The sequence below is a fragment of the Pseudopodoces humilis genome, chromosome 6 (genome assembly GCF_049639895.1).
Source record: "Pseudopodoces humilis isolate 2021_Gansu_Grassland_sample_001 chromosome 6, ASM4963989v1, whole genome shotgun sequence".
Taxonomy (NCBI): Eukaryota; Metazoa; Chordata; class Aves; order Passeriformes; family Paridae; genus Pseudopodoces; species Pseudopodoces humilis.
Window position 1 is genome coordinate 27380839 of NC_142205.1, and position 24627 is coordinate 27405465.

The window sequence follows — 24627 nt, forward strand, 5'->3', positions numbered from 1 at the left end:
CCCATTATTTCATGAAGGAACTTTCACTCCTGAATTTCTGCATCACACAACTTCTCTCTTTAAGAGCTAAAATATATTTTGTCAGAAGCATACAGCATTTACCTTGCTTCACATGCAAGGTAAATGATTTTAGTTCATTTAATTTGCATCCTGACATTGTTTTGATATGGCTTATTGTTTTAATGTTAACACATGTGAAAGCTTTATTTTCTTCTCCATTATTGCCTTAAGAAAATTAGAAAGAAAATGATTGAAATAAGTAAAAACTTTCCCCACACTTTGGTGTTTGGGAGTGCAAACTGCTGTGCATTTTGCTGGCATGCTTGACCATCTCTTTCATTACGCAGCATGTTTTGAAAGTCAGCTGTCAGACTTGGGCAACTTCATAAAGCAGCTCAGTCTAGTGATTTGTGCTAAGGCTTCTGTGGGAGGATGCTGCACGCTAGAGATTATATTTACTGCTAAGTTGAAATGTGGAGGGAGTGTGATGAAAAGAATTGAAGTGAAATGAACCATACAAAATTCTGACTTTCATGTTGCTCTTCAAAGAAAGTTGATTTTCTTCAAAGTAACATGCTGTCTTTCTCTGTGGCTTTTAAGAAAGCCATGTTAGAAACTTAGCACAGAAAATAAAAAAGAAAAAGGTACAATTACAGAGATCTGTGGAACATCTCTGTGGCCAGATGAAGAAAACAGTGATAGAAAGCCCAGTAAATCTGTATTATCTTTGGGTACCTGTTGGCACATATGTGAGATAGTTGAGTGGATTCATCTGCCGACAAAACCAAACTGCCTTCCATGTTATAGAACCTCTTTTCTGATGCTTATAACTTTGGCAAATTTTAGCCATATGGTCTGCAGTTCATCTCATGTATTTGTGACTCATGTTAATTTTTATTTTAATTAATTAATTTGCTGAGAATTAGACTGGTTGTTTTGCCTTGCTAAAAAATCCGAAGATAGCTCAGAAACATGATACTGTTCTGTTTTTTAGCTAGGCTCTGGATCCTGCTAAGGCAGTGTCCTTTTGTCTAGTCTTCATTTTTACTGTCTTCATGAAAGTCTGCCCAAATTTTCTGTCCTAAGTCTACAAAAGGCTAGTCTACAAATAAAGTTAAAATACAAAGTCTACAAACGATTGTAGTTTTCGTACACTTTCAATGCTGTAGTTTTTACATACCTGTGAAAATTTTAGCAAATACAGTGCGAGATTACATTTTAATTTAACAGCCAGTGCTACAGAGTATTTTTAACAGTGGCCTCAGTGGTACTTGCTGTATCTGCAGTAGCAGTTGAAGTGGGACTGTGACTGTGCTGGAGAGAGAGAATTAAAATTAAGGTTTTCAACAGGACAAAGATGTTGTAGTTATGAGCTGTATAAGGAAGGGGTTAAACAGTCATTCTTTGGAAGAGCTGTGGTTTATAGTAGATTACTCGTGTTGCTGCTGCAATAAAAACAAATTCTGTATGGTGATACATAAGACAGGATAACAGCATGGAAGACATGGGAAGTCCTCAATTGTAACATCATGTCCAGGCAACCTACACACTTCAACAAAAGTGTGTATGAATTGGAGAGTATCCAGAGGAGAGGAATGAAAATAATTAAAATATTTAGAATATATGTCCTATGAAAGAATGCTGAAATGTCTGGAGCTGTTTCAGCTCAAGGAATGAAGAGAGTCATGGTTAACAAAGGTGATAACTTTCTAATATCACAAAGCCGTTGTGAAGCAACGTTGTCCATGCCTGTGCCCAACCAGATGATATGCAGTGGGCTCAGCAATAATGAGGTTGAAGCAATGGAATGGATTACTGAATTTGGATTTTCATGACTTTGGCATCATTAACGTTATTTGAGTGTTAATCAGGAATGGCATAAGTATAGTTGAAGTTTTTCTGGAGCAGTGTGGTGGAGCAGATTACTCTTTGAGGTCTCTTTTGGTCTTCTGAATCTTCAATATCTGTGCACCCTGGTGCTGATCAGACTGTGCCTTGCTCCCTCATCAGTGCTGCATGTGGCAGAATTGTCTGTGTTTGGTGTCTCCAAAGTGAGCAGGGTCTGTGAGCAGAGCAGTTCAGAGCTCTTGCTGTGATCTCTTGATCCAGATCAACTCTGACATCCACTCCTCTCTCCTTTCATAGTGATCCCTCTGCTGGTGCTTGGGCAGAAAGTGTGAGGGAGGAAAGTTCCATGGGACCTTGGGAGGAGCCTGAGATCCAGCTGACATAGGGAAGAGCAGGTTTGGAAAGCACAGGTACAGATTTCACAAGGAACTGGGCTGGTAGGATAGTACATGAACATGGAACATGATGAATGTGGAGGGGAGCTAAGACTTAGGGACAGATGTCTGGGACTTGAGAGAGAGTAGGATCCAGAGTGAGCTAGTAGGTGGGAAGTTGGGTGTGCTGGTAGAGACTCCAGTATGCCAGAAGCCTTGACAATTGCAAAGTGGGATTGACAAAGTAAGAAGAGCCAAAGGAGATAAAATTAATAGCAAAGAGGCAAAGGAGATAAAATTAATAACTAGGAAAGTTATGTTGGAGACTATGGGACAGAAGTAATTAAAAGCTGGAAGAAAATTCAAGACTCTTTCTTAAGATCACATTGTCTTCTCAATCTTAGCTGAAAGCCCACAATTCTACCTTATCATTTGTGCTTTAGGAGACCCATCATACATGATTTCTTGGTTTTTTCAAATGGAGAATGACCACCTCTTACTCCAGAGATCAGTGCTGGGAATGTAGAAACTATTCTGTACCATATTGGTCTTAGGTGGGTGAGCAAAATAAAACATGTAAAGAAGCATTTTCAATTTATTTTGGTTTTCTTGGGTTTTGTGTTTGCTTTTTGTTTTTTTTTGAGATTGACAAGTTTGCAAGTGAAAGAAAGGAAGTGCCAGTACTTCACAGAGCTGTCAGATGTAAGTTGCTAAGAAAAAAAAAAAGAAAAAAGAAAGCTGATTTGTTTGTCCTTTCCGGATCCTGTTCCAAGCTTGGTAGCTATTTTGCAGTAGCCTACGCTGGCCCATCTGGGGGCTGTGAGGATGAGCAGTGCCATACTGCTCTCAGCCCTGAGGCTTTGGCAGGCGTTACTTCATCCGCTGCTCGTGTTTGCAGGAAGGACAGACACCCTCAGCTCATACATGTGGGTTTTGATGTTCTTCCCAACCACCCTGTTCCAACATCCCCTGTTGACAGCACAAGGGTGGGCTGTACTAAAAAGCCCTGCTGTGTTTTTTCTGGCAAGTAGATTAATCTTTCAGCCACCCACACAGCCTGCTGAACACTGTCACGAGTTACTGGGATCTGGTAGTCTGATAGCAACACCTGATATCTGACAAACTGTGTGCTTCGGGTTATTGTGTTTCCTTGGATAGCAGGCAGGGAAAAAAACAAAGTAGGTAAGCTTTGGAGCACACAAATGTTGCTTCAGATGTGAAGTGAAGGCTCCTTTTGGCCCAAGGTTACATCCCCTCACGCTGCCTGCTGGAACACCCTTTCCAGCAGTTAAAGGATAGATTCCCAATGACTTAAAGCTCCCCATTCCTGGAACTCTTCAGGACCCTTTCCAGACAGAGGCTGCATCCATAAGAGGCAGATGGGCTGTAAGCCAGAAGGGTCACTGAAGTAATTCTTTCCCAGCCCAAGTGTTTTTGTGGGACTATTGTACATCGTCAGAGTGCAAGAGACGCTGAAGACCTATTTGTGACTCTGACAAGATGTCAAATGCTTTTGTTTGTCAAGCAGAACTGTGACAGTGGCATTAGCTGCTAGACTGCATTTTGCCCCATTTTATCTGCAGTGTGCTTATTTATAAATTGCAGCTTGTCTGAGAGAGATTTCTTGAGAAATCACCTTTGTAATGCCCTGTCCCACTCAGCAGGTTCAATGGAAGGTAGTTCGATTCACTCTGGGTGATACATAGAAGAAAAAACAAAATTCTCAGGGAATTTGACAATAAATTTTTACTTGCAAGTTTTTAGAACTTTCGATGTAGAATGATGTACTTGGCAAATTTTAAAACAACATCCAGACAAAGTAAGACACTTCACACACTTAGCAAACTTTAACTTGGTGAACTATAACCTATTCAGAAACAACAAGGCACTTACTAAGACATTGACTAGAATTTTTTAGTCCGGTTTACAATATATTTTGAGAAGGAAAGAAAGATATATAATCAGCACCCTAGGTTCCAGTGGAGCATGCCAACTCAGCACCCGTGCTCCTATCCTTTTTTCTGCTCTGATCCTCTGGGCCCTCCCCCAGTGCTGTGCTTTAGTGTTTCCCAGATGTGGCTGGCATGGTTTGGGGGCTCACCACAGGCCATGAGGTCAGGCTGCCATTCTGCATACCTCTGCATCCTTTGGGCTAACCTGTTCACGTGGTCCTAAATTCCACGTCCTTACCTTTGCAGATAGTTTTCATAATTTTAATCAAATCCAATTAATAGAATTGCTGAACATCTTAACTGACTGCAGTTAACAGTTGCATTTTAAATGTGTCAATAACTAAGTAGCATTAAGAAGTCTCAAAAAAGCAAGCATAGGTATTTTAAACTGGACACTAAATATTAGTGACCATGTGTTTGCTATAATCTCACATGTGGCTTTACTTTTGTCAGGTGGGTCAAAAACACCCTCCTTGCCTCCTTGCCTTCCCTTTGAGGTTTTTTGGCCCCATGTCCAGTCTGTCTCACTGACCACATTTGAACTTTGGGAACCTTTAACTCTTGAGATTTACACTCTTTTTTGTTGCTACTCATTCGTGGCACAACTGACCACAAGTGTCTACCCATTTTTCCTGGGGACCACACTCAGTTTTGCCCAGCCATGCAACTAAACTGCACATCATATCTGTCACGTGCATTTTTTTTATGCAAAACTTTATTGCCTATGGCAAGGGAAGCAGTACTCTATAATGTGTGACTGAGTCCTGGTGTCCAGCAGTAACTCCACAAAAGCCCAAGCAGTGACTCTGTTAAGAACACGCAATCAGTTCTTTACAGATGGTACTATGGACTCTGCTGTAGATTATGATTGTGATTACTGTGCAGCTTTTACAAATTTTCATTCATTGCTTTTATGACATGTAAACTACTAATGCAAGTTCCCCACACTAATAGCACTGCTGCCTTTTCATGTTACATAGCTGTTAGAAGGTGCTATTCTCAAGTTTGACTCTGCTCTAGTTGGAGAGCTATAATAATTAGCATAATTTAATTTTTTTTTTCTATACAGAGAAAGATATGGTCCATAAATTCTAAGTATTTTTATAGTGTAGAGCCATGACTAGATCTGCATGGCTAGAGCCTGCATGTGGCATTCTGATGATACAATACTGACTGCACTAGAAAGGTTTGTGAGGAAATGAATCATTAGGTCTGCAGAGCAGAGCATGGCTGCCGTGTTGTAAATCAAGCTTTTGTTTCAAAACAAGAAGGAAAAATGTTGCCTGACTGACCATTAAGTCAGCTTCAGTTTTTCAGTTCTCTAACCTGTTAATTCTTATTTAATTAATAATAATAATAATTTAAGTAATGTCTTGAGTGCAAAATTGTGTATGCTTGTATGCCTTTGGATACGTTTGTGCAGTGTTTTGCTTTTTTTGGGCAGAGCATGCCAAGAAGATGTCTTATCTTCTTTATAGCTGCTGCCTATAGTTCACTTTATTCTTCCTCTAATGCATTTGCTTTATTTAGGCCATAGAATCATAGAATTATTAAAGCTGGAAAGGACCTTGAGCCCAATCTTTGACTGAACACTGTGGCTAGTTCACTGGCCTGTCAATAGATGGTACCACTAAGTGTCACATCCAGTCTCTTCTTGAGCACTTCCAGGGACAGTGACTCCAGCACCTCCTGGGGCAGCCCATTCTAATCCTTGATGACTGAGAGAAAAAATTCTTCCTGATGTCCAGCCTGGCATGGCTTCAGGCTGTCTTCTTGTCCTGTTGAAAGGCATCAAACCTCAGAACGAGTTAGCCAAATAGTGAATATTCTTACTTTTGAAAGGCAGTTGATATTCCAAACACCTAAACTGAAACATTTAGGATTTTCTTAAAACAAAATGTTAATATAAGAGTATTTTTTAAAAAAATTACATAACTCTAAGTGAATATGAGGGAAATTGGATTGGATTGTTAAAAAAAAAAAATTCTTAAAGCAATACCCAAATCTCAGTCTTAATTTCTGGAAGGGAGAGAAGAAAATCAAACCAAAAAACTATTGACAAGTCTTTTTTTTACTATTCATTTCACCTTTGCACTGCTGTATAGGATAAAATATTGAGTTCATAATTTAAAGTTTTAGAGTATTGTAAATTCAGCATTTTCAGACAATGAAGTTGCTTGATTCACAATGAAATGAAAGGAAAATGGGGATAATAGGAGAAACACCTTAGGAAATGCTTCGGCTTGGCTTTATTTTTTGTCATTTTGTGAATCAACTTAATTCCCTTCAATTGGGTCTCTAAATGAAAAAACAACTCCCACTCCCCCCAAAAATCCTGCTTCTTTTTTTTTCTTTTATCTTCAAAAAAGATACAAGTGCAGGAAGAATGCTGGCTCTAATAATAGTTTTGTAAAAGTTGATTCTACATCTGCAGTTCTAATTATTAGGAGATATTGAATTATAGAATAATGTATTTATTAAAATACAACACAGTAAGGGTGTGTGAATATAAATTCACAAGTATGTCATTGAATATAATGTAATACATAATATAATTAATGTTTTATCCCAAATAACAAATTAGGGAAATTTTATAGATCAGCACTAGCCTACCCAATCTCATTTCTGCAGTCCTTGTGCAAATATCAGCCTTACAGCACCTGCTTAAAGAGCAACCTCACTGCACTGCCATCCCAAAGTGCCAGTGCTGGGAGAAGGGATTTCAGCAGGGAGAAATACATTCCAGCATGGGAGCAGAAGCAGAGTATGCAAGGTTTCACTACATGCTCACTGGAGCAGTGTCAGATTTGCTTGAGGAAAGAGGCAAAAGGAGTGTGTGTTTCTATTACACACTTCAAAAGTGAGGTCTGTGAGGAGCTGGTGGAGTCAGCTCGGCCCCTGGGGAACATGAGTTACTCCTCTGTGGACATGTTTATTGTTGTGTCTTGAAGAGCATCAGCGGTTTCACATCTGAGAGATTTGTTCTGCTGGGGAAGGTGGCTGGCGTCAAAATTTAAAGGAATAGACAGCTGTACCATCACAAGTAAACCTACAAATGGTGGCAAGACAAGGCTGCTTGGGGACTGGAGCTGGGAAGGGCTCTAGCTGTGTTTAATCATTCAGACTGTTATCTGGTGACCTTCACGTGCGCTGCTTTGTGTGTGTTTGCTTTGGTCTCTGTGCTCTGTGGCTGGAGCTCACGCTGAATTCTGCCTCTGCTCCTCATGCCTACAGGGACTGCAGTGCCAGCTTTGCTCTTGTCACAATTAATTGCAATTACTCATTGTTCTCTTGTCACTTACAAGTTTCAACTCTCTCCTGTGGTTTTAAGCTCAGCAGTTTTTGCTAACCTGTCAGTCTACAAACAAAGAGGACGTTTGGATACCTGTTATTGTGCCCTTTCCTGAGTGCACTTGTGGGTTTTTTTTAAAGCCCCATTAGTAACATTTGTAAGACTTTGCATTCTTGGTCTCAGTCAGCAGAAAAAAGGCAGTTTGGTCTTTTTTTCTAAACTATCTTATGAAGTTGCAGAAAAAACTCATTGTTATAATGAGTTATCAAATTTCAATAAGCAACCTATAAAATATCAGTAAGTAAGCCCTTACTTACTTCCAATAATTTCTAATATTTAAAATAAACCAAAAATACTTAGGGGTGCTGCATGGTAAGTAATGAGCTACACTGATTAGAATCATGTAGTGGTTACTACAATATAGGTAAGAAGATAACTGATGTCAGACTTTTCCTAGAGAGGTAAGAAGCTGAAGACATTAATTTCTTTGAGAAACTTCTCTTTTTTTAACCTCTTTGTGTATGGGGATGGGAAGAAGTCTCCTGTTTCAGTAAAAATGGAGAGGAATTAAAACCTCAATAGCTGTTTCCAGGATTTTCATTGGATATTTAAATCAGGAAAATAGGGACTGGTTATGCCACGTGCTGGCACTTTGTAATCTTCTGGAACTGGTAACTGAAGAAAATGAGTTTTTTTCTTCTTTTACTGTTCAAAGATTGCCCTCAAAAACATTCCAGTGATGTTTACCTTTGATATTTCTGTTAAACACTACCAGAAATCCCCTGTGAAGTGGGAAGCAGCTACAGATGGCTGCAAACAGCTGCAGGTGTCTGGTAGTCAGCTCTTGACTTCTGATGAAGGTTTTTAGAACAGGAGTGAAATGTCACCTATATGCTGAAATACTTATGTGGTGAGTCCATAGGTTTAAGTGACTGCATTTTGTGAGTTTTTTTATTTAATAGAAGAATGAATATCTTATGGCTTTGAGCTTCAGGAAAGTGTAGTGTTTTATTCTTTGTTGCTTTTGCGTTAATCTTCTGATAAACCAGAGCTGTTACTGGTGTGGGGTAAAACAGATTTCATTTGTGGATCTTAGATACGGGTGATGGTGGCAGCAGCTTTGTCCTTTCATTTTACTCCTTGTCAAGAGCCTCATGAACTGGTTAGAGAAACATTTTGCTCTTGGACAGAGGTCTGGCTCCTAGGTATTTTTTGTAGGGCTTTTTTAACCATTGCCAAGATCTGGAAGGCTGCTTGATCAGTGATATTAAAATAATGTCAGAAGTAAATAAATGAACTTGCAGCTGCTTAGTAGGTTTAGAAATTAGGGAGGACAAGAAAGAGGCTATAAATTTTGTGTGGTCTGTTTGGTCCTTCATCATTCCCACAGATAAAAGAAGTATGCCAGCTTTTCATTTGGTTGATAGCCATGTCATTTGGTGTGTGTGGTCAGACTGGGGAGAAAGCAGCGTGAAAGCACAGAGACTAGCCTTTAAAGCAGCAGTTTGCCACTTCAGGTAATTCTCAAGGTAATCTCTGTGCTGCTGAATCTGGATCCCCCCGATAAATGGTGTATTTATTTTACATATGGGCAAAATGCATAAGTGAACAATAAATGACAGCTTTCTTACTTAAATGGCAACAATTCTGATATCGATGTAGAGCACGGGACACCTTGCTGTCCTGGCACAGGCAGCTGCTGGCCCAGTGGCCCCGTCCCCAGCTGGTGAGCAGGCAGTAAAGTGCTGCTGAGCGTGAAGGAATGTCTCTGCTGGGATGGCTCCACTGGTCAGCAGCTTTTATCCTCCCCACAAAACCCTCAGGTAAGTTTGTAAAAGATTAAAAGGAGAAGCAGCACCGTGCTGCACACAAATTTGCTTTCTTGTCAGTGAAATATGTTGTCTCCACCTGACTGACCGTGGTACTTTTGTTCTTTTTCTGAGATGCTATTATTCTTATAACTTATGCCTGCTTTGATTTTTTTTCCTTTTTCTGATGATGGCATGCCTAAGATCTTGCCAATGTGAGGTACATAGTGCCTCATTCTTATAGTTTTTATAAAATTTGATATGGGCTTTTCTCAACAAATAATTGGTATTCTTGTTTTTCTTCTATCTCCTACAAGCCGCACTAATATTTTGCATCTCCCCTGGGATTCCAGTGTCATAATATTCAAGTTGGTGGTTGGGTTTTTTTTGTTTGTTTGTTTTTCGTTTTTTTTGGAAGAGACAAGTAAATCTCCCTCATTTGCCTTGCAAAGTATTCCTTATTTTATAAATATTTAACGTGCTAATGTTCATCAACAGTCATTAATTCTGCCATACAAACTTATTCATTAGTATTTTCTATTTTCGATGTGTACATCTGTTCTATGCCTGGGGAGATGAGCTGGTCTAAACCCAAATTATTTTCCAGTGGAGGAAACCCTGGGACTGAGAGTGAAACTCAGGTTCTTCCCAGTGCTTAAGTGTGTAAATAAACACTGTGTCTCACAGCAGCCTTCACAGTAAATAGCAAGGCCAACAGAAATACACATCTGTTTACAAAAGGGATATTTTTTCTTTGTTTTGTATGCAGCACATCTAGAGGAGGAATGCAAAATTGGTTCACGGTATGAAATGAAATGTTTTCACTATGTAAGTTATTTGTTCTTTTGCTTCACGTGAAAACACTTTGAAAGAGGGTGTAATAAAGTAGTGCCTAAGGCAAATCTAACTCACTGATTATCTCTCTACTGCCTCTATTTTTGCTCATCTATTGCTTAATGCATTAATACCATACTTACTACACTGGCTTTTTAATATTCTAACAAATTATAGGTTGGTACATGCTACAATGATTTGACACTTTCAACTCTGGCACACTGTGACCACAGAATGGTTTGGGTTGAAAGGTACCTTAAGGATCATCCAGTTCCAGCTGCCCTGCCATGGGCAGGGACACCTTCCCCTAAACCAGGTTGCTCATAGTCCTGTCCAACCTTGCCCTGATTATTAGATCAGATAACCATTATATCAGATATCATTGTACCATATGACTATTATATCAGACAGTGGATTAGGGAAGAATATTTTGCTTTAGGAAAAATAATTCTTCACTATAAATTCTACTGTCTGCTACGGAGACATTAGAATGGAAAAAATTATATGTAAAGTATATGTAAAAATAACACAGAATATGGAGAATAATATTTTTTCTTTACAAATTCTAATGTATGTTAAATTCACATCTTAATATTTCACATGTTGCTACACATCCATTCATAAAGCCATTTACAATGAGTTCTTTACAAATTATTTTCGTATCTGAAGGACATAAAGCACATTCTTGGGTCACATGCACATATTTAGGACACAGGCTTGGCTTTAGTAGTCTTAGGTAATTGTCAAAGTATACTAGACCTCTCCACCAAAGGCACTAGTAAACACTGCTTTCCGCAAATACTTTCCTGATCACCTACATAATTACTATGTCTTGTAAAAGACATGGGTGTGTATATATATTTATATATATACACATCCATTTAGGTGCATCTGTTGCTCTAAGCTCTTTTTCTTTTGTAAAATATGTAAATCTTTTCTGACAAGGTTCATAAACTTCATTAAAAAATCAAGTAGACTGTACCTAATCAGATTTTACCCACTTTTTCCCAAAAGTAACAGATGGATTTTTGCTCTGTGCATCTTCTTCCTACATCTGTGTCTGTTTTTGATTATGAACAGTTGAATATAGCAATAGTGTCATGCCAGTTATTGTCATAATGAAAAATAAGAAACAATATAGAAATATTTCCCTCACAATATAAACTATGTTTTCAGTGCTAGCAAAGGGAACATAATCAAAACTTTCAGGTTATTTGCAGTTTCTTGTAATTAAATGTGAACTCTAGCTGGTCTCCAAGTTGCAGGGAGCAACTGAGGGATCTGGAGTTGTTCACCTTGGAGTAAAGGAGGGTCAGAGGAGACCTTTTTTCTTTCTACAAATACCTGAAAGGAGGGTGCAGCCAGGTGTGGGTCAGCCTCTTCTCCCAAGTGACTAGAGGATGAGTTCAATAGGACAAGAGGAAATGGCTTTGAGTTTCACCAGAGAAGGTTCAGGTTGGACATCAGGAAGACTTTCTTTACAGGAAGGGTTCTTAAGAATTGGAACATACTGCACACAGGGAGCTGATGGAGTCACCATCCATGGAGGTGCTCAAGAAACACCTGGATGTGGCACTCAGTGCCATGGCCTAATTGAAAAGGTGGTGACCAGTCCAAGGCTGGGCTTGATAGTCTCAGAGGTCTTTTGTTATCTTAATCCTTCTGTGATTTTTGCAGCCTCAGGTTGTGGGCACAGTGCTAAGGAGGGAGCATGCACTTGTGGGTTCACAGCTGGCTGGTGTTGTGCTGTTCCCAATTATGAGTGACTTATTTCAAAGGCTATGCAGACATTTTTAGGGTAGCACTCCGCTAATCATCAGAAGTGTTGGATCCATTGAGAAACTACTGGTGAAGGATCTGGACCTGTCATTCACACTGTCAAATTAGAACACTTCTGATTGAAGATCTTTATTCTGCAGAGGAAATACAGCAAACACAATGGTCTGTCCTGGTCTATCTGAAAAAGAGAACCTTTCTCTCTTTGCCTGGTGCCTGGTGGATGGGGCAGCTGAGGCAGTGTGAGGGTTGCCTTGTGTCCTGTAGCCAGGACTTCCAGCCTCCAACTTCCCAGTCTCAAACTCTTCTCATTTGCCAGTCCTCTCTGAGTTATTGGAGTTGGCTTTGATGTTTGCATGCAGATTCATACTCCTTGCAAAATGGCAGCCTTTCCCCTTGTGTGGAAAGTTTAACCTAGCCATTTACTTTTAGGAGCATAAGTGTTTACGTGCTTTTTGCCCCACTGAAAGCCATGGACATCTCATTGGCAGTGGGATGTGGTGATACCCTGTGCCCAATTACTGGAAAACATGCTCCTCCTCTTGCTTGCTTTTGTAAGGCAGCACTCAGCTTTCTCTCAGCCAGCAGTTCTCTCATTGACAAGAGCCTGGGACTAAGGTACTGGGGTAAGGAAGAATAATTGTGGAGGTTGCTGACATTTGGAATTGAGAAAAGAGCTTTCCAATGCATTAGAAAATACAGAATGATATAGAACTCTAGGATGTACCATATACAGAAGTGCTAGAGTCTCCTATGCTTATGTGCTTATGTAAAGAGCTGTTTTCTAAACATTACCTTTTTTTTTCCTCATTATTAATGTAACCAGGAAGACTAGTTTGATTTTTTTTTATTTTTTTTTTTCATAAGTGGGCTAGTGGTGGACTTCTTGGAAAAGCCAGACTCTTATTAAAAAAAAAAGGAAAAGTGAAACGGTGATCACATGAAATAGGTATGCTCTTTCAGGCAAGTGGTGCATTTTTTTTCTGCACCTACAAATTGCTGAAGAGTAATGCTCACCCAGATCGATCTTTTCCTGTTTAGAAAAAAGCTTTCAGAAAAGTGGGTGACAGCTTGATCTGAGAAGATATTTTAAAGCTGATTAAATTGAAATGTATCATGAATATTTTTTTATTGCTTTTCTTTTATAATTGAAGTTGTTTTGTAACTGATCTAGGTTGCATAAAATTTAAAGTACATACAAAGTTTATCCTATTTTTTCCTTTTCTTGCAGACAAAGCTTATTTATGTGTACATTTAAGAAAAGCAATACAAGTGACTTAATGCCCAGTGGGGGGTGGCAAATGACTCATGACATTAAATTAACAGATGAGGAATATCAGGCAGGTCATGACCAAACACTGACAAATGCAGAACCAGGTTAGAGTCGAAAGACTTTTGTATAGTTTTGGCTTTTATGCACGTGTAGCTTTAGATCAATCAGTTAACAATTGCTCTTCTGCTTGATTATCAAGCAGAAAGTGAAAATATATGCAGCAGCATCTGTACTGCTTCACCTGGTAAGTCAACAATTTGATTAAATTGTTTAATGCCTTTGTGCTTCTCAGCTTCTCAAAGTCATCTGTTAGTGATTTGGTGATCAGATTTCTCTTGAAGACATACATAAAAGCAGAGAGGACCCTGGAGATGCTCTTGCATCTTGGGCTGTACATTTGCCTGTGCCTGTACGTGCCCATGTTTAATATGCATGACATATTTGAGCTGGTAGTGTCCAGTCTGCCAGCACGGCCACTGATAGCTGTGAGGCTGGAGCTGTGTGGGGCCACACCAGGAAAACAGCAGTCCTCTCTGCTCAGTACAGGAGATAATAAGGCTTGACTCAGACAAGAATTCTGGGTTTGTAGATGAAAAGGGATCTGCTCCTTGCCAGGACTTAGAAGAAGTGATGACTTAGCTATGACAGTCCAAGCCAGATGTTAAATTTATTGTCTAAAACAAAAAAAGAGGTCTCAGTGATATGCCTGGGAGCAAGAAGTCATCTGAGCTATGCTGACCTCAAGCTGACTTTGTCTCTGTGAAGAGGAAACAAAAAAGAAACCAACTTCCTAGAAACTATTCTCCTGTCTTGCTGAAGGATTCATGACTTGAGTGAGCAAATCTAGATTAAGGCAGAAGAACTTGGAGCATCAGCTTTGAGCCTTAAACTCAGAAGATTATCAGAATTTTTGAAAATTAATCTGTAGCCCTCTTAGTTACTTCTGTGCAGAAACTGGCATCCCCTCTTCCTATCTTCATAATAAGTCTGGCATATCTTCCTGCCAGTACAGTATCCTGGCATATATTAAGGGTCAATGAGTCTTTGCATTGGATTCTTCTTGGTAATAATAGTGATTTATTTATTTTTCACTCAAAGATTTCCTGGTATTGAAATATTCATTCAAACATCTCTGATTTAGCTTGATTTCCGAAGATCTCTTTCTACCCTGCAGAGGTTTGGAATGGTCCCCAGGACATCAATGGGTTAGTGACGCTGCCTCCTATAAAGAGTATGTTTTCACAGATGTTATGTATCCAGCATTGCTGGACTACTGAAACACTGTTTTTACTTTTTAATGCCTGAGACAACCATCTAATGCATGCAATGAATAAGACAAAGGTACAAAAAGAAAATGGTGGAAGATGACAAATGAGTCACAGAAGCTGCCCGTTGCAAATGAAGAGCTTTCAAAACTGTGGGGATAACCAGCAGACTTTGTAACTTGCATCATAAGCCACTACTGGTTTTATATGACATTTTTTGTGCTGAAGTGATTTGCTATGCACATTACAGATTAAATGTGACACACCACAAAATTTGGAGCTCGTGTGTAACCCGGCTCCCAAGCGAAGGCTTGCTGTCAAGCAGCCCCAGCTTGCCCTGCATGCTTTCCATCCACAGCAATCATTTCAAGTTGGCTGTTTGCAAACGGAATAAACAAAATATAATGTCAGAAAATGCTTTTGTTGTTGAAAGCAGATATTGTGGTGTGCTAGAAAACAGACTAAATCAAGCCATTCTGGGGCACGAGACTGTGCTGTATGACAAACTAGAATCAAAATAAATGTGTTCTGTCACCCCAAGGACAAAGTCACAATGCCGCTGGTATGGACTGCAGGCTTGGGTAGCATATCAGTACAGGCATTAAAAACGTGCCATATAAAAATGATTTTTTTGTTCTTGGTGGGCAGCTAGGTTGTTCAAACCTTTTTTTTGCCTGTGCTTACTAGTTGTTGAGCCTTACAATTAGTAATTTACAATTTACCAACATTGTCAGTTTTCTATCCAGATAAATGAGAGATGATTTTTGATGTTTTTTTTTTTTTTTTTGTAAAATGCTACATTTCAAGTGCAGACTAATAGGCTTCTTTTCCACAAAAGAACTTTTGTAAAAGAAAGCATGCTGTCTGTTTTGCAGTGAACATGGTGTCTCAGAATTCAGAAAATGCATGCTTATGTGACAGAGAATAGGCAATGTCCTCGTGTCCACTTTGCATATCTTGTAAGAAAGAGAAGTCATTTATCATGAACCAGTTTCTGGGCCTTTTGCTGGCTTGATTTCAGCATGGTAAATGTTTATGAAGACAACTTTTCTTCCATCAGGGAAAACCCTTCTAAGTGTTTCCGTGTATCTAAAGGAGTAGGATAGAAATCTTCAGCAGGTTCACAGAAAAAAAGAGTTAGGTTTTCCCTGTGCATTTCAGATTTTCTAGTGATTTTTTAAACTCAGAAATCAGAAGATATGAACCCAGTATCTGGATACACTTTTGGTTAAATTGGGAGCCTTTTCACCAATAGTTATTTAGAACATTACGTTCTGAACTTTAATTTTAGAGTTTTTTGTTTTCTGCATACTGTGATGTAAAAGCTAATTCTATAACTTGTATTATACCTATCAAAAGTTTTGTAGTAACTGCTCAAGAGAATTGATGTGTGGAAGTAATGAAGGAAATGTAGAGTTACTGGAGAACATGAAAGAGAGAAAGACTTTGTGTGTGAATTTTTAATATCCTATACAGTTCAGCTCATTTCCTATATGTGAGTCTTTTTGAAAATGTCACCTTAACATGACACTACATTTTTAAAATATGTATTTTAAGCCTGTCTCAGCTGCCAGTATTCAGCCCTTATGAAATTGTTCATTCCTTATACATTGAAACTCTTTCAGTGATTATTTTAGCCGTGAGTCTCCTGCAGCACACTCAGGAGTGGAACCTTACAGATGCAGCAGCAAGGGCTGTGCAGGAAAAAAGAACATTTTGCTGTGGTGTCTGACGGTGGGAGACAAGGAGGTTCATCTCCAGCTTTGACTGGGGAAGAGGTGCTGGAGCAGCAAAGCTCAGAGGTACCCTCCTAAGGCACTGAAACTTTTAGAAAGCAGTGTGTGCACGGCGGCAATGGCCAAGCCCAGCTGGTTTGCTCCATGGCTGCCTACGTGGATTTGCAGCTGATGGCAGGATAGGCTGGCAGAACATTTTCAGTTAGTGTAACAAGGATGCTCCCTCTTCTTTTCACCAAGGTGATGAACCTCCTTCTGCTCTCTGGGTGGGGAACTTTACTGTGCAGCCACCTCTGTGCTCTCTGACCTGGACCAGCCTGTTGCCAAGGTCTGGATGGTGGCAGAAGCTGGAAAGGTGTTTCCTGCTGCCAGGAGCATAGACAGCACAGGTGTGGGCAGGAGGAACGCTCTCTGTGTCTGAGGTACAGCAGGCATAGCTTGGTAATAGAGAAAGGTCCTACTTTGCACAGGGAGTGCAGGATACTCCTTCTAATGAGAAGGTAATTGGCACTGTGTGTTTTCTTTGTAGATGGGGAAAATCTGATATTTTTGTCATTGTTATCCAGTCTGAACATCATGATTGAAAAATGTCAAGGCTCCAGTTGTCCATTTACGCTAGTGCTACAACTGATGCTCCTGTGTCAGGGCATGAGGGGGTCAGCAACAGTGGATGTCTTTAGGGGGAAAACTAGTTCATAGAAGAATATATAGGTCAGATATATTAGAATTTTGTCTTCTGAAAGTTTACATTTTGTGGATTCTTGTGCCAGTCTGCAAATACATTTCTCCATTTATATTAAGAATTGCTTAGGGTTTGTTGTTTTAGGCAACATGTGTAAACAAGAAGTGTTCAGAGCACTGAAGCAGCTAGTGTAACAAAAAAGAGGTTGTAAAACAAGTACATCTGGATAAAGGGGGGAAAAAAAATCAATGGGTGTGTTTGGGGGGGGGTCCCTTTAGCTACAAATATATACTGTCTTGTATAATATAGTTCTCTTCACATGAAGCACTATTCACATTATGAATAGCCTTTTCAGAAAAAATATGGCTTCCTGGCATGAGCATCGAGAATTGCTATGGCTGTCAGCATCTGTTCTTTTATTCTCAGAACAATTTTTCCATCTAACATTAGAGGCCAAAAGGATTTTTAACTATGGTGTAGCATTACATTGTAATTTTCCTACTACAGTCAGTCTGGCAATAAAACTTCTTTCAATGAGAAAACGAAGAAAGTAAGGTTGTTTGTATGAATCCAATGCAACAAACCTCTTCCTCCACAACACTGTTAGCAGAGAAAGCACTCATTTTGTAGAATGACACACAGATTTTATGTAAATAAGGGGCAGTTCCTTCAAAACAGATGTTTAATACTTAATGAAACTATTTTCATTTATCACCCAGAAAAATTATATTTTATTCTAAATAATTGCCTGATTGTGATTGACTTTTAAAATGCAGAAGTCTATGAGCAACATTTAAAAGAAAAAGCCCTCTTTGTGTGAGCTTTTTAAACAAGTGCATACATCATTTGTGCTTTGTTTCTAGCGCAGTCTCTGCCAGCAACTGTGTGAGCTTCACCAAGGAAGCATCACTGGGGTCTTTGGAAGCTATTCTGGCCAGCTCTGATCCTCTGTAAAGAGGTGGTGTCTGGTTGTAACACCCCATGCAGGAGGCAGATTTTGAAGCTGAAGCTAGCACAGCCCTGAGCAATAAGGTCCAGGATCTATTTTTACTAATTCGCTAGGATGACCAACAGCAAGGAGGGGAAAACCTGCAGAGTGTATCCAGTGCTATTGGCTGAGGTGAGTGTCCAAATTGAGAGGCACTTTTCCTTCCTCCCCAGTGGTGGGAGGCTGGATCTGCCTCTTGTGCTCCTTGTGAGGCAGGTGAGATGCAGAGGCTGAGATGGCAGTGAGTGGATGTGCTCTATCCCAGGTAGCGCTTTTGCTGCTGCAAGGAATCTCTGCCGCTGGTTGTTGGCAGGAGCCTCTTGCCCTCCTTTTGGTCTGGTGTGGATTACACCTGCCTCCAGCTTTGTCTCCAAATCATAGATATTTCTGGTGTCTGTCGCCAAGGCATCCTAGCAACTGCGACAAAAATAAAGGTGGGTGAGTGCAAAGCTTTTGCTAGAAAGTGGAAGAATTCAGAGATGTTATAAAGCCTTGTTCACTGTAACACTCTCCATCAGCTGAAATTGCTGATATTCCAGCAAGCCACAGGCACAGAGCTGCCACTGCCCCAGCAGAGAGGAAGGACGTTGAAATAACCACCCACAACCTGATGGGAAAGGTAAATTTATATTGTTTTATTAACCAAACTGCATTTTCACAGCAGAATATTTAGTGACATTGATGGCAGTTCAAAAGACCCTAACAGTTTAAATGTTTCATTGATTTATTATTATTGATATAATTTAAACATTTATTAGCAGAACAAGTAGATTTTCAGCCTTTCATAGTGGTTGCCTTGTGTACTTTTCTTTAGTCCCAGCTTACTGGGTGATGTGTTAAACTGACATATAATGGCATTTTAGGTAGCAGCATTTGATCAGTCTGCCTCTAACTGCTGTTGCTCTGCATATACTTTCTGTTTTAAAGAATGGTAATCCTTCATATTACACAATCCTCTTTTGGAAAAATAATCCTGGTGTTATATAAGTGATAAGTAATGTGTCCTTAATATATTATCGTGGGTGGGAACGTTTCATCACGAATACTTTTATCTGCATAACTATCAGTGAAAATGAGGGGGAATAACATAAAAATAAGAGTCACACAATGTCATTAGGCAGCCAGTGGTTCAATCAGGGTATGAGAGTCCTTTTCCAGACCACAAGTTTCATATACATTCAGATCCCCTTGCTAAATATTGCTGCATATTGCTGTGCCTCCCTTTCCATAAGCATGTTTTCATCAGAGTTCACATCTCTGCTGTGGAAGAATTTTCAATATAGTGTTCAGTAAGTTTAATTATTAAGAGGCAATATCTGTGATTAGATTGTGCCCATTTCCAAATCTGGAACTGTTCTTGAAACAACTTCTTGCTTTTTCTTATGCTTTCAGGATGCTAGGATGTACTAACTCTGGATAACACCATCTGTGCACATAGAAGATATTTGAATGCATGATAGAACAACCTCAACAAATCCTTAAAGGAGTATTTTGGGGTTTTTTATCTTGTAAATCAAAGTGTCAGAATGATGCTCTTCCACATATTAAGGCACCGAGAATTTATAAAAGCTTGAAAACCTGCTTAAAAAAAAGAAATATGCAGTAGAAGAATTGTATCTTATTCTGTGCTAATCATCCTTCTTGACTATCCCTTGTCTTTGATTATTGCGCTGTGTTCTTGCACACACAAACGGTCCCAAGTAGGAAATCCTTTATTTAAACAAATGCTGTGTTGTACGTTTGTCTTTTGGATTAGAAAAAGAAGATTATTTTCTTTTCATTAGGGAAAATTGTCTTTGTAAGAATTAGGAAGTCATTATCATCTCATAAAAAGTCATATCTGATTTTTCACTCTGATGTGAAATGTCTTTACTAGAGTGATGATTCCACACCAAAATAATAAATATGTGCAGGATGTCATGCTATGTCATGGTGTCAGGCTGTTAGCTTCAATTAACAGCAGCAAGTGGAGAAGCAGTCATCATTTCTGTCCTCACTGAACATAGAACAGGTCTGGAAACTCTTGGGTTATATTTTTCATTGTTAGAAAATGGAGGATATGAACAAAACGACCTATTGGACCATAATAGAAAGTCCAAATTTGAAAGTTTTTGCGTGCTCAACGTTAACATTGCTTTTTCTTTTTCAAATGTCTGCCTTTGGTTAAAGAACAAGGACTGAAAGGAGAGATGCAGTTCATGCAGCTGACCAAGTTGTACAGTCAAGCTATCCAAATGTCTTCTCTAATCTAATTATGATATATTGTTGGGAGACTAATTGAAGACCCTAGGAAAGCTCATCTGCAAACCTTGCTTGGTGCCAGTCCTTGGATAGTATCATAATCCTGCTTGCAGGATCCAAGTTATGCACTTCTCTGCTAAGTCATGTCTGGGATGCCATTCTTCCTATGTTCCTCTCATTTCCCTTTCCATCCCAGAGCAGCAGGAATCCCCACCTGCTCCTGGCTCTCACTGGTAGTAGAAAGGGTCCAGCTTCCATCTCCCACCAGGAAGGACCAGGACACAGCAGCTGTAACCCACAAAGTCCTTCACAAGTCTGCAAACAGAGCTCTGGGGCACAGAGATCCTTACAGCCAGCAGCTGCCAGGGTGTACTTTGGAGATTGGGGGGCTTCTGTGGATTTTATTTGGAGTTGGTGGTTCCAAAACCTGCTGACTGCCCAGTCTTGGAAATGTCTCTGTTCTGGTGATGATAAGATCTCATAGGTCTGAAGATTTCTGTAATATGTGGTCTTACAGTCTCTTTGTAGATCAGGTGAACAGGCTCTGGCTTTAGAAATTTGTCTGTCTGGAACGCCTCATGGAAGGAAAAAATCTTAAGATCTCAGTAGCTTGAGAACACACAGGAAAAAGCTTTCTCTGACGAGGAAAGGGAAATCCTTTGTGGACCAGAATGATTTGGTGTGGTTGCACACACTCATGTGTCGGGCCAATAAACCTGCTCTGAACTTTTCTTTAGATCTGACATTCCACACAGATACTTTAATGAGTTTGTCTGGCTCTTTTTGAGTTTGCTTTGATCAGATTTGTATTATTTTATCAATGTCTTGCCTCCCATCTACTAGACTAGTCTTTATTTTTAATACATAGAATAGTTTATTACAGCTTGAACAGCTGCCACTTAGAGAAAACATCTTCCTGTCAGAAGCAGCGCAAGGTCTTTACATGCTTTGCCATGAGAAGGCTGTGCCTGGTGGGGGGTTCTGTCACTGAGAGAACTGACAATATTCCACACCCTGGGATCATAATGTCAGGTTAACGTGACTGTCTTTTGCTGGTGGCTGTCTGTCATACTGAATACGTGAAGGCCTCCTCTTCCCCGTCAGCCATTCAGCTAAAGGAGTACAGGCCAAAGCGATGGATCCTCTCTGCAGTTGCCCTTGGCTCTGGATAAAGTGGCCTGTCAAACGTTCATCCTTGCTGATTTTGACCTGCAGCTGGACATTGCCAAGAGGCAGCCTACAAACTGTACCAAATACCTGCAGGTGCCCTTTCCAAACCCCTGTACTTCCAGGGCACAACGTGCTGTTCTTGTTCATAATTTCTCAGCTTGGTGCACAGCCTCGTGTTCTGGGACACTGTGTTGGGAGCAGCATGCTGAGAGTATAGCTCCTCACAAAAAGCTGTGAGGATCATCCAAACTTGTCCTACAAATTGGAACAGATTTTTCCATTTAAGTGCAAGAGGTTCAGGTGCCTCCATTGCTTCTCCTGTGGTGTGTTGACCCTGGCTGGACACTGGACATTTGGTTCCCACAAAAACTGCTCTGTAACTCCCCTCCTCATATGGACAGGGGAGAGAAAATGTAACAAAAGTCTTGTGGGTCAAGAAAAGGGCAGGGAGAGATCACTCACCAATGACTGTCATGGACAAAACAGACCTTGACTTTGTGAAAATTAATTCAATGTATTTCCAACCAAATCTGAGTAGGATAGTGAGAAAATGAAAACTAAATGTTAAAACACCTTCCTCTCAGCCCTGCATTCTTCTGGGGCTTAATTTCTCTCTTCTCCTGAATTCTCTACCCCATTCCGTCCAGAGGGCACAGAGGGACATGGAATGGGGCCTCAGGTTAGTTCATCAGTTCATCACTTGTTCACTCTGCCACCTGTGCATTCCTTTGTCTTCAGGAATAGGACTCTTCACTCTCATCTCAAATTCCTGGTGCCCCACACTGGGTGCCTAAAAGGACTGTGGTGGGTTGACCTTGGCTGGTTGCCATGTGCCTACCAAACAGCACAAGGGAAAGGAGAAAGTAAGATGGAAAAAAATCTCATGGACAGTTTAATAAAGCAAAGGCCATGTGTGAAAGCAAAGGAAAACAAGAGACTTATTCCCTACTTCCCATCAGCAGGAGATGTTCAGACACTTCCCAGGATGCAGGACTTCAGTATATGTAGTGGTTGCTCCAAAAGGCAAACTATTTTGTAAATAACAAATTCCTCCAGTGCCTTAGCTTTTACACCTGAGCAGACATCATTTGGTATGGAATGTCCCTCGAGTCAGCTGGGGTCAGCCATGTACCCTTGTGGCTAAGGAGTCCAGGAGAGCATGATATGCCATGCCAGCTGTGTACTGGGAAGTCATTGCTGGGGCTAGATAGGCAGTGAGCTGACCAAAACACTAGGCAGAGAGCAATCTCCTCTTGAGAAGTACTGCTTTTGCTAGTCTGGATAGGAAATTTGTATTACTCAAACTTCGAACTTTGTATATATTGAATTTGTATTACTTGAACTTTCATAGCATCTTCTTCAAAGTCGTTGCTATCAATTCTGTTGTTTCAGTTAAGTTGTCAGGCAGTCCTGGGAGTTAAGTAATTAAATTGCATATTGTTGTTCAGGTAAACTTCAGTAAGATTAGTGTTCTTTAATGTATCTTTCTGTTTGGGAGACTTTTAGAACTGAAAGGCTGAAGTCAAAAGGCTGAGTTCTCTTCTTCTTGGGGAAGATTTCTTATGTTGGAGGATTGCATCCAAGACCTGTTGTACCTTTGAGCATCTTGTGGGGGGTTTCACTCTCCATCTGCTGTGCTGTCATTCTTTGAGGGTAGAACAGACCATTTAGGACTTGCTTTGTGAAGTTCCAAAATGTATTTGTTTTTAGGGTGTTCCTAAGACTGACTCTTTAAATAAAAGCCAGTGCACATCTTGAAGAATACAGCAGTTAAATTTTAAGTGTCAAAAAAGACACATCCGGACATGGAGTTTATTTCTGTCCAGGCTCTGTGTGAAGTGCTAATTGGGACATTAGCAGTTGAAGACAATGAGGTACCAGCTCTACTGTTCCAGGTAGAATAGTTAGTAAAATTTTGACTTAGAAACAGCTATTTGTTTTGTCTTTCAAACACAAAAAAAAAAAATGTGGAGGTTTTCTGCTTTTTGGAAAGAAAAAGTCAGGTGAAATGTGGAAAAAAATCACCCAGTTCACACTCTTTTAGAGGGCAGCCATGCAGGTAATAGATTTGGCATTAGGTACAGCTGGGAGGTGAAAATGAAAGACTGGAGTCAGCTCTACTTGCATAGAATGAAGGAGTTTTTGTCTTGTATTTTCATCAGCACTGATAAAAATTATGAAAGCTTAGAACAGGTAAATAGTATCAACTCAATTAGCTAAAAAAAGATATTTTTACCTGTAATTTGTAGTAAACATGAGAATGCATCTTTTTTCTAGCCAATAAGCATGGAACAATTATTGCATTAAAGATAGAAGGTTTATCTTTTTATGCTGCAGGTTCCTTCTCCAATTACATTTGCTTAACATAATTTAATAGACAACAAGTTAGTATTTGCACATGAAAACATTTAGGATGTAGGAAGCATTTATTTAATACTTTGTCCTCCATTAAAGGCTTTTCTAAGCTTTTATATTTCTTAGGATCTAAATATGTTTTAATTAAACCTCTTGTGGAATCCTTCCCACATCTATTTGTCAGGATATTTTTAACGATTTTACAAGCTATTAGAAATACAACTTGCATTGATACAAAGTTCTCCTGGTTGCCCGGCATGCAGAGGGGAAGACAGTGGTGCTCCCACTAGGTGGGGCAGCATCCTGCCATGTTTTTAAGAACTAGCACATTCATGTTTTCTTCTGTGAGAAAGGACAATTTTCCAAAAGCCCGAGGGAAGCTGTTGAGAGCCAACCCATCTGGAGCAGACTAACTTAGGAGATACCACTTCTTATGGCTCCCCTTGGATTATTATCCCAGCAGTTGACACAAGAGCCTGTTCTTGGGAAGTGTTGACTTTTTCTTGCCTTGAGGTTGATGGGATCAGTGCCTGCAGAGCTGGAAGCATTGGAGCACCCCTGTGATATGGCCCAGCTGACTGCCTGCACTCCATCAGTTCTCTGCTGGAAGGGAGGTGGGGCAGCAGCCTGTGGGATGAGCAGGGAGTTTAGGACTGCCACTCAGAACAGGATTTAAGTGGAGTGGTAGTCCAGGCTTTGTGTGTTTGGGAATATTTAGTGCTGAAATGTTTAAAAAAATTTAGTCTGGAAATAGTTACAAGTGACCTTTGCTTCTGCTTGTACATGGGATTTTCCTCATACTTCTGAAACTGCTTTTGGAACAGCAGCTCTGCCTTTGACCAGGTCTGTTAGTGCCTGAATGGAAATGATGTGTCCCCTTGCTGTTGAGTTACCCTTATGTGCAGATGCTGTTGATGCAGGGTACTGTTCTGAACTTGCATTGCACCGAGTGCCCTGGCAGGAGTAATGAACCAGAACCACAGTTCTGGCTTTTGAGCTACACTAACATTACACTATCCTAAAAGTGTAATGG

The 24627-nt window shown here is 40.0% G+C and overlaps 1 protein-coding gene across 4 annotated transcripts in view; it reads left to right on the forward strand.

The window, feature by feature from the left end:
* CRACD (capping protein inhibiting regulator of actin dynamics) overlaps nucleotides 1–24627 on the forward strand; it is a 124042-nt gene that overhangs the window by 3139 nt on the left and 96276 nt on the right. The window contains exon 1 of one of the 4 annotated variants that reach the window (XM_088056034.1): nucleotides 23331–23432. The exons of the other annotated variants lie outside the window; for them this stretch is intronic. The gene's annotated coding sequence lies outside the window, so the exon portion shown is untranslated. Of the gene's footprint in view, nucleotides 1–23330; nucleotides 23433–24627 lie in introns of those variants that run through there. 4 annotated transcript variants of the gene reach the window in all.